The sequence below is a fragment of the Tachysurus vachellii genome, chromosome 10 (genome assembly GCF_030014155.1).
Source record: "Tachysurus vachellii isolate PV-2020 chromosome 10, HZAU_Pvac_v1, whole genome shotgun sequence".
Lineage (NCBI taxonomy): Eukaryota > Metazoa > Chordata > Actinopteri > Siluriformes > Bagridae > Tachysurus > Tachysurus vachellii.
The window spans coordinates 3,989,435-4,003,731 of NC_083469.1; the positions used below are offsets into that span (position 1 = coordinate 3,989,435).

Here is a 14,297-nt window from a genome sequence, read left to right on the forward strand (position 1 = left end):
CTCCGATGATCACAGTGTCGCGGGCCGTCTCGCGAAGGGGGGCAAAGCGGTTCCGGGTGGGGATCTTGAAGACCGGCGGTGGTGGGGGGGGAGAGGTCCTCGGACCGGCACGTGACCTCCGCTGCTGCACCAGGGATCCGTGGTGCCCTGGCGCCGGAGTGAACTACACCTGGCCAGGCCATTTCCTGGGTGCGTTGGGCCTGGGCAAAGAAACACACGGAGTATAGGTGGAGGGAGTAGAAATTACATGCCGGGAGTTTACCTGAGATGGGTGAGCGGCCGACCGGGGAGCTTCCAGCGCGGCTTTCCGCTCCCGCAGCTCGGCCTGCTTCACCTGTAGGTCGCGGATCTGCTTCTCCACGGCCTCCAGTTCCAATTCCACCGAGTGCAGCTCGAACGTGTCCTCACCTGTACTCAAAGGCAGGGACGTAACCGACATGATGTTATATCGCAAGTACAAGCGGTACTTGGGCTAACAGGCTAATTATGCTAATTATGCTAGCCGGCTAGGGGCGGATGCTGGGAAAACAAATAAATAGGCTAGCAGGCTAGCGATGCTAACCAGCTAGCAGCGGCACTGGGAAAACAATAAATAAATAAAGGTAACAAAGGGTAAGGAGTTAAAGTATAACTCAGATAAGTCGGAGTTGAGTAAGATACTCAGCCAAGCAAACAAATGCGACGCACAAACAATTCAAACACCACGTTATATGACCGTATATGCTACAATCTAACTGCAACACAACACAACACAACCATACACAAAACCAACAATCTAACCGCAGCACAACCATACGTTGCCTACCCGGTGGCTAAGGCTGTCGGCGAGCCCCCACTGTCGTCGTTAATGCAGGTTCAGTGGCCCCCAGTTCCGTATGGCATAACAAGACTAAAAAGAATTCAAGGACAGCTACAAGCTCGCAGCTTGGAAGACGCGAGAGCTCCAAGGCTGCTGCTGCTACACGCTGCTGCTGCTACACGCTGCTGCTGCTACACGCTGCTGCTGCTACACGCTGCTGCTGCTGCTGCTACGTACATATATATATGTATATAATTGATCATCACCTGAACTAGGCGGCGCTAGTCCAGTTGTTTACTTACCTTTAAATGCTTCCCTTTCTTCACTGGGGTAATATTTTCCAAAACAAACATTTGTAATAAATCCCCAAGAGTCCAAGGAATTGGAATATGTAAGCCTTTTAACAAGTATTATACTGTATAGTATGTGTAGATATGTATGATAAAAACAGTGATAAACTAAATGAAAACCAAAAATTCATTTATTTCATTTATTCATTTATTATATTATTAGTTTATTCATGAATCACAATTTATCATTAACATACTCCTATGTTCATACAGTATGTTCATACAATAATAATGCATTCAACTAAATTTCAGACAATAATTACTAACTATAACCTTAACATGTACAGTATAACAAAGTAAACATTTGAATCAGTCAAAGAAATAATCCAACCATCTAAATAATCCAACCATCTAAAACCATTAAAAAAATCATAAGGCATACAGATATAGTGTATATTAGAAACCATTTAAATCCCCCAATATCATAATCCTAATAACATTGATTCAGGCATAACAATTGCTCCAGTTTCTGCTTCACCTGCATGACATAAGTGATAGAACTGTGAGTGATGGAGTTTGTCTTCTTCACAAATTTCAATATGTTTGCAGTGAAATTTTGCCAGTTTACCATTATTTAATATTAAACATGAGCTTCAGACTATTAAAAGCCTGATCCTTAGTGATTTGATTCCACGCCTCAGCATAAACAGCTGGCAATGCTTCGTAATTTTCAGCAAATACCTTATTGAATGTAACCAGCACATATTTCCAGTAATCTGATTCCAGTAATGTCAGGCGCAATATGCCAGTCTGGGTAATATTTCCGGTAGTCTTTGAAGGAATGAAATTGGAAATTTGTGTCCTGATTTAGAAATTTTCCAATGCCATGAACACTAGATGTACAGATCTCTTCACTAAGGATATTAGGCTTACTATTTCTGTACCCTCCAATGCCTTGTGGTCTGTGCACAGCTGCATGGTGTTGCTGATGTTCCTTCCCTCCTGCCTCACATGGTGTTTCACAAAATGGACACTGCACTCCACATCCAAACACCCTCTTGAAAAGCTCATCCTGGGGTTTTACTGACACATTTTTCAGTGTCTCTTTGATATCAGTTTACTCTGAGATCTCCTTTGATATTTGCTGTTTCAGGTCATCGATACATTCACAGAGAATTTTGGTAAATGAATTACAACAGCTTGTGTTCTGAAACAGGACACTGTCCACTGTGCTCACGGGTATTGAAATGACATCCCTCATAGTTTTGCAAAGATTTTGGATCAATTTTGTGGTACCTTCTGCATCATTAGGCAAATGAGAGCCACTGGCTTCAAGCTTACAAGTTTCCACTGCTTTAGTGATCTTTTTTATTATGATTTCCAGCTTCCTCATTTTTAATTTTTGCAGAGATAAGTCTTTGGAAAAGCATCTAACAATGTGATTGTATATCCAGTCTTTCACATAATTCTTATAATGTAAAATGTACACTGCATATTCAATGAAATTTGATTTTTCCAGCAGTTCCTTCAAAATGGTGTACTGAAATAGTGATCGTGAACTATATGCAGTAGATTCATTCTCCAAAACTGCATCAACAATGTCAGGTCCGATGGACAGATCAATGTACTCAGTCACTGCTGGTTTGAGACAGAGCTGAGTAAAGTTTTGTGCTTTCTTTTGGCACTGATCCCTCTCTCTGTACAAATCAATAAAATTAGAGAGATATTGATTCTTAAGTTTCTGTAAATGCTTGACAGGATCTTGCTCAGAGAGATACTTCCTGTGCATCTCAAGGAATGTCCGAGAGGCAACGCCACAAATGTGCAATTTAAGCTCAATTTCAAATGTAGTATTGTATTTAGATTTGCATCAATTTCATCAAGGACATCTTTTGTAAAGGTATCTTGGTAATCACTTTTGGAAAGTGAACACTGTTCAATCATCCTACTACAACTGTTAATGGCATCATCTGCAATAATCTGTAGAGCACGCTTTGTAAAATTTTTTGTAAGTAAATCCTTTATAGACTGAAAATGACCTTTTCCCATATTTATATGTTTTAACCTGGCTTTGAAAACGTCTTGCCCATAATGTGTCAAATTTGTAACATTCTGCAAATCCTCATTGACTTGGCGATTTCCTAGGCTTGCTCGCAATTGCTTCAAAACATCAGCGGAAACATCCCGTTCTTTTAGACCAGTGAAGTTTGCAATCTCTCTTCTCCGCATTCTTTCAAAATCGGCTTTGAGATCCTCATCAGACACTTCATTATTGCGATCTTTGTACTGTACTTCTGAAGTAATTGCAGAACTTGGGATTCGACCATTGCAGCTTGCTTACTGTGTATCTCCTCTAATTGTGCAGTGTTTTTCTTCATCTCAATAGCCAGATCTAATCGTTTTTTCACTTCATTCTTCATTTCAGTCTCCAGAGATTTAATGCTTTTGTTAAAATCAGTTTTGTATTTTTCCACCAAATGCACACTACGGTCTTTCCTTTTGTAGTAGTCTTTCAATTTCTTTGTCATTTCTTCTGATTGAATCATGAGCTCTTTTACGTTTTTTTTTGTTAAGTGCATCAACAACCCCATGAATACTGCTTGTTTCAGTGTTAGACAGTTGAACCTCTGCTTTAGAAATCAACGACAAAATATGTCTTCTGAAAGACCATTCCCAGTCTGAAAACTCTTTGCAAAGACTGTCATAGGCATTGGCCACAAGAGTGTTTCTGAAACTGAAGATGAAGTTCTCAAACTTCACTGCCTTCCATAAGCTATTGATCCATTGCAGGAACTCTGGGATCTGAAAGAGTTGTTCACCTTTTTTTGCTTTAAGCATCTCCAAGAGTTTTTTCTTAAAATCAAGAACAGCAACACTGTAGACTGTATTAACTGGTGCCATTGGTGGTGTGCCATGCCATAGGCCTGGTATATACCAGTTATTCTTTTCTACATCATAATCCATAACATCAGTGAAGTTCTTCACATGAGGCTTCTTTTCCATCTCAGCTGCAATCAGTGTCATCTCATTTAACTGGTCCAGAAGCTTTTGTCTGTCTGTTATGTTTTTCTCATGTGCTGATATACCAGCAACATTTTGATGAACAAAGTGGCAGACTGTTTTTTTTACCAATTTCCTTCATCCGTAAAAAAGCATGAACTGCTATCTGTAAGACATCCTTCATCTCTGTGGAATTTTCCATTGCTACATTTATGATTGTTACGTCGCTAAGACCAATCACAAAGGTAACTAATTCGTTGTCATGATCATAACTGTCTTCCGATTGTGCCAGTGCTGGTGATTTCAAACCCTCTGTATCAATCAGAAGGACAAAGTCATACAGTAACTCTTCCTTCAAGTCTTCACCCACAGGTAGGAGAATCATAAATGCTCCACGTGTGCATCTTCCACTACCTACTGCAAACTGGACTCCAAACATAGTGTTGAGCAGTGTTGATTTACCAGAACTCTGAACCCCTAACACAGTTATAACCAGCAAACGGCTCCTTTCCTTAACCATCTTGTGAAGCTCCATGAGAACATCACTCACCCATTTCTCTGCGATATTTGATGCATCTCCATCAAGTATTTCAAGAGGAAATCCAGCCAGAAGCAGTTTGGCAGCCAGAGTAGCAAGATTGCTTATTTTATCAGATATTTTGTGTGAACCAAATGAAGCAGCCTCATAGATTTGTCCCAGCTCTCTCAGGTAATGCTCCATGCCAAGAGAAGCGTCAATCAGCTCCTGGTCTAATTGGGCTACAGCATCTCTGTCTTTCTTTTGTTCACACTCTCTGTATTTGTGCCGAAGTTCTGTCATGTGTTTGCGTGATCGCATGTCCAGCTTTAATCCCAGCCATCTGAGAAAAAAGACTCGCTCGATATCATCTGAGGTTGACAATGCCTTTATTAAGATGTCCATTGTTTTTGTAATCTTATGGTTGCTTTGCTTTTTTCGAATTTCTTCTTTTTCATTTTGAAGTTGGACCTTATACTCCTCCAAACTCAACTCCCCTGAATGTTGTAATCGGCATTGTTCTTTTTCGATCTGAGCCAGTCTTTTCCAGTTTTCACCTTGCAGTGGCAGATGTGACTTTTTATATTCCACTATGGGACGAACTCCAATGCATTTCATGATTTCCTTTGCTGTTTTCTTTGCTGACACACAGGCTGTGCTATCATTTTCATCAATTCTAAGGCCTAAGTTCTGAGCAACTGTCTTCATAGCCTCGATTTCACATGCCCTGTGATGTTCACCCAGCACTTTTGTAATGGAAGAACTGATCATCTTTGAAAATGTAGCAAAATTCATGGTTTTGCTTTTCTGAATGACGTGATCTCTTTCCAGTTGCAGAGTATCAACTGCTGCTTTAATTGATGACTTCATTTTCTCACTCATATTTCCTGTAGTGTTGACCTCAAGAAAGCATTTGGACTTCATTTCTTGTAAAGAGGCAAACAACCTTTGTTCGTTTTCATCAACACTGTCTAGGAACACAAAGACAGCTGTTGACACCTGAGAAAGGAAACTGAATTGGGTTTCGAATGTGCAAACATCTCCTCTTAAATTAGCAAAGACCACTGGCTCAGGAAAGACATCAATGGTTTTGTTTCCACATGGAAGACTCCAGCATATTTCAACCATGCCATTAGAGATGACTCTTGGAGCAGATCCTCCGATCATTTCTTGATAACAAAAAAAATCCTGGTGCTGCTGTGAATTTTTTAACACTTGGTTCAACACCTTTGATTTGGTCAAGTTGCAGTTGCTTAGCCTTACAAATGATATCATAGGAATTTTTGCATGAACAACACTGTCTTCAACAAACCCTTTAGATTCTGTCATTGAGTGGGGTTGCTATTCTTTCAGGATACCTCTAAGAGCCCATAACATCAGAGTGCATTGATTATGAACTCCTTGAGGTAACACAAATGGCACTGCAAACTGGCACATTGACATTTTAGTGCCATTTCTTGCTGAAGGAAACTGTCAGCACAGGCGAAGAGTGCAGCGTGTACATCAAGGTGATTTGGGGTAGAATCACGGCTCTGCTCAGCAAACAAATCGTTTGTTTCCTTATTTTCATCAGGTGCACAAATTACAGTTCGGGAATCTGAATTAACCATTAGCAGCTTGCGAAAGAAAGCCTCTGTTATCTCGTGCAGTGACAACGTCATTATCAGATAAACTGGCACTGTTGATCTCCAGCAAAGACTTCAGACTCAGCTTATTTGGGAAGTATTTTTTAAGTCCCATCGTTTTCAGAAATGCAAGAAAATCTGAAAATAAATATTAATTTATATATATATATATATATATATATATATATATATATATATATATATATATATATATTTTTTTTTTTTTTTTTTTTTTTTTTTTTTCTAACATATATTTTGTTAGAAATATTTCAATATTTTAATAGTCAGGTTTTTTAGGTTATATTGCTTTTATGTTTTACTCCAGTAATATTCGAAGCATTTAAATGGTAGTAAAAATAACATGGATAACAATATTAATTAAATTACAATTAAAAATGAATTTGAGTTACTCTTTTTCCCCCTAATGTTATTCCACATTATTGTTGTCACCTCAGTTTTTACTCACCTTTTTGCTGCTTTGACTCCATCTGTGCTGATCCCAAATCACAGATTTTACTAAAGGAAAAAGATTAATTAAGCAGTTGGCAACTATATGTTGTTCTGTCACAGTTTTTTAACCAGATTAGATGGTAAGTATATGTAATTAATCAAAAACAATTATGGATAAATATTACAATGAATAAAATTATTTTCAGTACTTAAAATGCTAATCTGTAGTACATACTTTTATCTGCATCATCTGTGTCAGCAATAAGTTACAGTAGTTGTTTTCTATGAATTTTCAGAAGTCCCTGGAGAAAAACAAAACATGATCAGTACAATTTTTAGAGCTGCATTTCAAACAAGAAGTGCTTCTTTTATTTTGATTCTGCCTGGAGTTCTTCAAAAAGGCTGAGTCACTAATTAGTTCATTCATCTTTATTATAAACATCCTGGAATATATCCTGGAGTGAAGCAGGAATATACCTTGGATGAGACTTCAGTCCATGACAGGGCATGTGGGGAGACCAGAGCTGTGAGGTGGTAATGCTAAGCACTGTACTTTGCCGCCAATGCTGCTACTTTCATTACAAAATCTTCTTGTATTGAAAAAACAGAGCAAATAAGTCAAATTGATAACACTTTAAATGGATTGACAACTTTCTGCAAAGCAAATTATTTACTGATGGCCAAGGATACAGAAATAGTGGATAATAGGAAATAGTGTATTTGAGCATCTGTTTGGGCAATGGGCAGGTGTTCCCCCAAACTGCCAAGTTAACAGAAATTGCAGCTTACTAGAAACCAAAGACCAAATAGGAGGTGAGAGTATACTTATACTTATTTATAAAGTGTGTATATATACATATATATATATATATATATATATATATATATATATATATATATATATATATATATATATATATATATATTTATATATATATATGTATATATACACACTTTGTTATGATTTCCAACATTGCTCGCACTTTGACTGACTTCAATAAAAATTAATTCCCAAAATCGGTCCAGTGGACAGTGGTGAATAGAAGATTTAGCTAATGGGTGAACGGAGAGGAACCAGACTTCCCATCAAAAGGTAATCTGTATTGTAGCTTACATCCATTGGTCAACTATAGATGACATTTCCTAAACACAACATGGACCCCATGCTTCTTGAATACTCTCTGACAAAATCTTTGTTCCACTGTTCCATAGACCTTAGAACTTATACCGTAGGCTCACACTTGGCTCTGAACTCTATCATACATAATGTCCTATCACTTTAGTGAGCAATACAGTAGATTCTGGTGTAATTCACTAAACCATGAATAGATACAGTCTGTCCAATACTGACAGAAATGTGCACAATAAAGAACTCTGTTATGCCCTCACACTGCCCTGTTTGAACCCCTGCCCATATCCCATTGTTGTGAAAAATCCTGGAGCCTTAAGAGAATATATTTATATTATTATATTATATTATTATTATATTATATATTATTAACCAGAAGTCAGAGGGTGAATAAAAGAGGGACTCTTTATTATAGTAACTCAGCAGACAGGAGAAGAAAGAGTGTAAACAGGGGACTCAGGGCCAGAAAGGTCAGGAGAATGGAGCTGTTCCAGACACGTAATGAGCTCATGGGTGATATGAAGTTGCTGGAAGCGGCGATAGCTCGCCATGACATCAGCGGGCACTGGCCTTGGGTAGGGAGAAGGACGAGGATGGTGAGGTAAGGACCTGATGGTGCGACCAGGATGAGTTGGCTGACCTCGAGGCGAAGGATCTGAGGGGAGATAAGGGGAGTTAGAGGAGATAGAGGAACGGGGGCTTGGGATATGTGTAAGCAAGCCCAGCCTGGGCAAGGACAGGCTGAGATCATAACATGAGATCATAACAAAATTCAAGCATTTAGCAGGTTAGAGGAGACATCAAAGAACTCCATTTTTGTACACAAGCAACATTATAGCAGTTGGGTATATGGGTAAAAGGTGATGGAAAACAAGGGGATTGTAAGGAACAGGATGTTACAAAACATATGAGGTAATTCTGGTAAATAAGGTGACATAATGATAAGATAATATGGGAACGGGCCTGTGAGGATGGGAACCAATGAGGAGGCGCCTAGAAGAGCTAGGGTATATATAGAGGAGAATTTTTTGGGGCCAAATTGGTATGTGTAAAAAACCCGTTACTTTGCAGGACCATCCTGAGAGTTTTTGTTTTTGTTTTTGCATGCCGATGCTCTTCATGAAGATGCTTTTTCTTTTTGAGTTTTTGGGATTTCTTTTGTTACTTTCAACTTGGCAATTTCTCTTAGAGAATTGTTGGCTGATTGACCACAATAAAGAAGTTTGCTCATTCTCATCCAGGTCTGAGGAGCTTTCTCATTGTTTTATTTGTATTAATGTTAGTGCTATCAGTAAATTAAGTTTAATTAAAAACTATAAAGTATAAAAGTATTATAAAGTATATAAGTACAAATCGCCCTGCGATGTGTCGACTTGGAGACGGGCTCTAAGTTCCAACATATTTAATGGCACCCCAGATGGGACTCTGTAGGGACGGTGTGAGCTGCCTCCAGAACCGGGACCACTCTCTCTGAAGGGCTACAGAGGCCGGCCATAATAACAAGGTAGGCAGACGCCTGTTATAGTCAAAAGTCTGTGTATAGTGAATCTGTGGCCTGAGAGGGGAGGGGTGGCCCTGAAGAGGAGGGCAGACAGCCACCCTCGAGTCAAGAACTCCTAAGGGTGAGATAAAGAACTGGATGAGAAAAAGCAAAGGGAGAACCCCATAAGTAGATAAGGTTTTGATGTGTGCCTGTGTGTGTGTGTGTGGAAAAATCTCATGAGTGGATATTAATTCTTTGCAACAGATATATTATGTTGTGGTTAGGCCTGGAAAAAATTCCTGCGGCGTACCGCCGGTGTGAGTGCTATTAAACTCACGGACCGGGGCAGAACGGGCAGGTGGTAAAGTGCACGGTAAAATTCCTGGAGCGTACCGCCAGTGTGAGTGCTATTAAACTCACGGACAGGGGCAGAACGGCAGGTGGTGAAAACGCGTTAGTCCCTAGATACCGCTGTCGGTTGCGACAGGTCTGCTTGGTAGGGATGGGGGGGCCCCCGGTATTAAGTGTATGATAATCTGTGTATGAGAATCTGTGTATGATAATCTGTGTATGATAATAAGTGTATGATAATCTGTGTATGATAATAAGTGTACGTGTGTACATAGATAAGTACACAATATAAGTACACAATATAGTACACAATATAAGTACACAATATAAGTACACGGTGATAAGTGTACGTGTGTACATATGTAAGTACACAATATAGATACACAATATAAGTCCACAAAATAAGTACACACGTGATAAGTGTACGGGTGTACATAAAGGACACGATAATAAGTACACAAGTGATAAGTGTACGTGAACACACAAGCACACACAAGATAAGTGTACATGAACACACAAGCACACACGTGATAAGTTTACATGAACAAACAAGTACACACATGATAAGTGTACGGTAATGAGTGCACGGTAATGTGCAAACTGTGTATGGATCAGTCATGTGCATTGTTGAACCGAATGACGATTCGGATTGCTGTTTGATGTACTAAAAGTGTGGTGTGTGGGTAAGTAAAGAACAGAGGTAAGTAAGCACGACACCAGTATTGTATAAAGTAGTAGAAAACAGATTTTGGTATAATATTTTACCATATATTATAATATAACACCTTTTATAATGATATTTAAGCAAAACATCTCAAAGTATCTGATACAGTATATACTGTACTTAAGAAGCTGAAGAAGAAATAAGAAGTAAAATTCAGTGATTGTGAATTTGATTGTGATTGATAGTGATTTTAGGTAAGCTAGGAGCAGGGTTTAGGATTTCATCTGTAGGGGTTTCTTAGCCTCAGTGTGAATTTAAAGTAAGAGGTTTATATTATATGACTACATAGTCAGAGAAATTATGGTATTATGTAAAAGGGCAGAAGCGGACACCAAAATTTGAATTAGATCAGTTCTTGTATGTGTGCAGTCTCCACAGTGTGTCCAGTATGTAGTCATCAAAAACTAAATAAATAAATGAATAAATAAATAAATAAATAAATAAATAAATAAATAAATAAATAAATAAATAAATAAAACAAAGACCAGAGTAATGATTATTATGTTCATGAAGTATTGCATGGAGTGTTTGCATTAATGTTTTGTTTGTGCTGTAACTGTGGTAACAAGAATTGTGACATTTCACCGCGGTTGGGTGTTTTTGCGCTCTTTCCAGCTCTGACAGCGCGTGCACGCTGGGCGCGATTGTGCTTTTCCATGGAGCGTGCGGATGTGCGTAATGCAATCCAGTCTAGGAGCAGTGGAATCTCCCTTATGGCATTTGTCTGGTTTTAGTCTGTAGTAACGAGTAACGAAGATGCTTAGTGGAAATATAACGGAATAAAAGTGGAAAGGTTAAGTTCAAAATCAAAAAAACGAAGTACAGATTTTTGAAATTCGGACTTACGTAAAGAAGTTCTTGTACTCTGTTACAGTAATACACGGCACGATACGCACGATTCAGCACATCCGGCTACAAACAAAGGATTGCATGAAGAGCAGTTAATATCCTGAGTAAAACGAGAAAAGAGAATTATTTTGTTGCATTTTATATTCAAGAACAGGCATCATCATTCTGCGTTTGAGTTTTAATTCCTCTTAGTAACAACGTCACGGACACGCACAGCTTCGCCCAGTATTACGAGCACCGCTAGGGGATGAGGCTGCATCAACTTCATTGTAACTTTTGAGCATTAGATCCTCTAAATACACGGTCATGTTTTATTTATTAAGCCCACACACAAAGCATAATATGATTTATAGTGGTCGTACAAGTGTAATCAAGTTGATCGTTACCTGAACTAGGCGGCGCTAGTTCAGTTAGTTAATTTGCCTTTAAGCTCTTCCCTTTTCCTCACTGGAGTGATTTCTTTCATAACAAATATCATAGATTTTCATATTCATAGATTCCCAAGAGTCCATGGGAATTGGAATATCTCAGCCTTTTTATCCACTTCACTTTGCCCGCCTCACAATCATTACGGTTCTGACCGAAAACTGAAAGCAGAAGTTCATCTCCCTCTTCTCATTGGAGGATTAGAAAACTACAATTCGGTGTCAGATTTGTAGTCCAGACTCTTAGGAATCGAACAAGCCCTCACATGAGCTAATAGGTGCCCGTAGAGCGAAGATAGACAGCTTAAAGGCCAATGACGGCTCTCCATTGTATTCAGAACACCCTCCGTTTGTTTGGCAGTTGTGTGTGCTTGGCAGTTGAGGTGCGATAAGGGCCATCTGGCAGGGGGGCTGCCAGTGATAACAATTCTTAAGTTGTATTGCGCAATCCTAGAACACACACACACAGAATAGCTTTCCTGTGATTTTTTTTTGAGCAAATACTACTGCCTAGTGTAAAACATTCATATATAAAATCCATTTTTGGGTCTTTTTGACTTCAAAAAGTTTTTTGGTGCAAGCTAAGACGTGTGGCTATGACCTTGAGTTGTTCATAAGCTCCTGGCTGGCATGTGTTTACCGTAGTATCTTGTAGTATTTTTCACAGTAAAATCATTTGGGTGGAAATGAAACCTCCATTCTAGCCTCTGTAACTCTGTGCCAGTAAGGCCTTGAATCAGCCTGATACTTGTATCTAAAACAAGAGATTGTTTTCTTTCCAATCTGGGGCATTCTCTAACCGGTTAGAGGACACATCATTACATGATGTTATAAATGAGGCGTTAGATGAGGATAATAAACCAGTTGGGAGAATTTACCGAGTGACTGCAACAATTTAATTTTAATCTGGATTGGATTAATTAATTAATTGATTAACTGGTAGTTTATCTGTTTGATTAGTGAGTTAATTTAAGGAATGGGTTAATACTTGGTTGATTATGTAGTTGATTGATTTTAACCCATTTTGATTATAACTTTTAAATTAAAAGTTGTACTTTTTGTACGTATACATTGAGATCCTAATATCTGCCTTGTTTCTCTTGAGAGCCATACTAGCAGGAATCCTGCACAACCACGTTTACAAGAAAGAGAATAAACGTTCAGCTGAAATAGTCAACAGTACACAGAAATCCAGTACCACGTGACAGTGCCACAAGGGCGAGATAGGGGTGCATGATGGAGAAGGGAAAAAGTCTGATCACTCCAGCTGCAATTATAATAATAAAGCACAAGGATGCTGAAAAAAGAAATCAAGAAGTACATGAAAAAGTGGCAAGACCGGACAAAGGGAGAGTTGCAGTGGCCTAAACAAGGAACATTTGATGAGAGAATATTGAAGACATTGGAAAATAATAAGCAAAATATTTTTAGCCACTCATATAGTGTTTTAGGAAGCCTCTGATGTAGAAAATAAAGATTTGTCTATTTTTTTTCATATTCTAGTACTGTAAGTTTTTAGGGAAATGTTATAATATTGCAATTTTGGGCTCTTTGGAAATGAGTTACAATTAATCATCTAACAGTTTAAAGTTCAATTTGTGATTATGCAGTGTCCTTATGTAATGTGTAAGGGGCACAGGCTATTTTGACTACCACTATGGCCCAAAGTTGTAGAATTACAACATGGACATAACAAGCTCTAAATCTCTAAATTTACAAAACAACTAAATATGTATGTGTTCTAGACATTGTAATAAATACAGGAAAAAGTATGGGAGGAATTGTATTTGTTTGAATCCAGTCAAATCCATGACAAATCCAGTCATGATAAGCTCAACGCGAAGTTTGCAGGTAGGGTGAGTTCATGGACCGGACGAATAAACACTTCTTTTATCTAGTAGCATTATGAGGACAAACAATAGAACCCATTAACTATGTGTGTACAAAAAAGAAAAAAAAATGTACAGGCCTTTCTTAAGATTGTTAAAGGTGATGTTGTAATTCTGCAACAGTAGGCTTTACAGGGTCAAAGGGAGAACAGAGTAAAGAACAGGAGAAAGAGAAGGCTACAGCCCCATCATCAGGTGAATGTGAGGAGCAGCTCCAGCCCCCATCTTATAACGAACATTACAAATCCAAGTACAACAGGATCCGTCAATACAGTTAGGCAAAGGAGATCACAAGCGGCAAGTCAAGGGGTTAATACAACAGGTATCAGCAGGAGATAAAGACATGGAGAAAACGAAGAGCCCAGCTCCCCTCTCCCAGACGTCATACAAGCAGGAAGGCCAAAGAGTCCGCAGATGGCTGCTAAAAAAAAAAAAAAAAAAAAGGAGGTGATAGAAAGGAGTCATGGTGGGAGGACCCAATTACCTTGAAGCAATAAACCTCACGTAACGATGGCTAAGAGAAGACTATCGTGAGCAGGAGCAGCAATCCCATAGCACTCCCAGAATACAAGAACACCTGCGACAACAGCCTATGCCAGACCATAGGAAAAGCTTAAATGATGTATAATGCTGGATTGAAGAGAATGACAGACGATCCAAGGGGAGACGGAATAGCTTTCGGTCCATACAGGAATATCCTCTGGAATGTGCTAAGGGAAGCATACCCAACTAAAGCCGATCCGGGCAGAGTGGAGAAACTAAAGCT

At 38.9% G+C, this 14,297-nt stretch overlaps 1 pseudogene; it reads right to left on the reverse strand.

Moving 5' to 3' along the window:
* Positions 1–1,351: 1,351 nt before the first annotated feature.
* Positions 1,352–7,327, reverse strand: LOC132852118 (interferon-induced very large GTPase 1-like; annotated as a pseudogene).
* Positions 7,328–14,297: the final 6,970 nt, after the last annotated feature.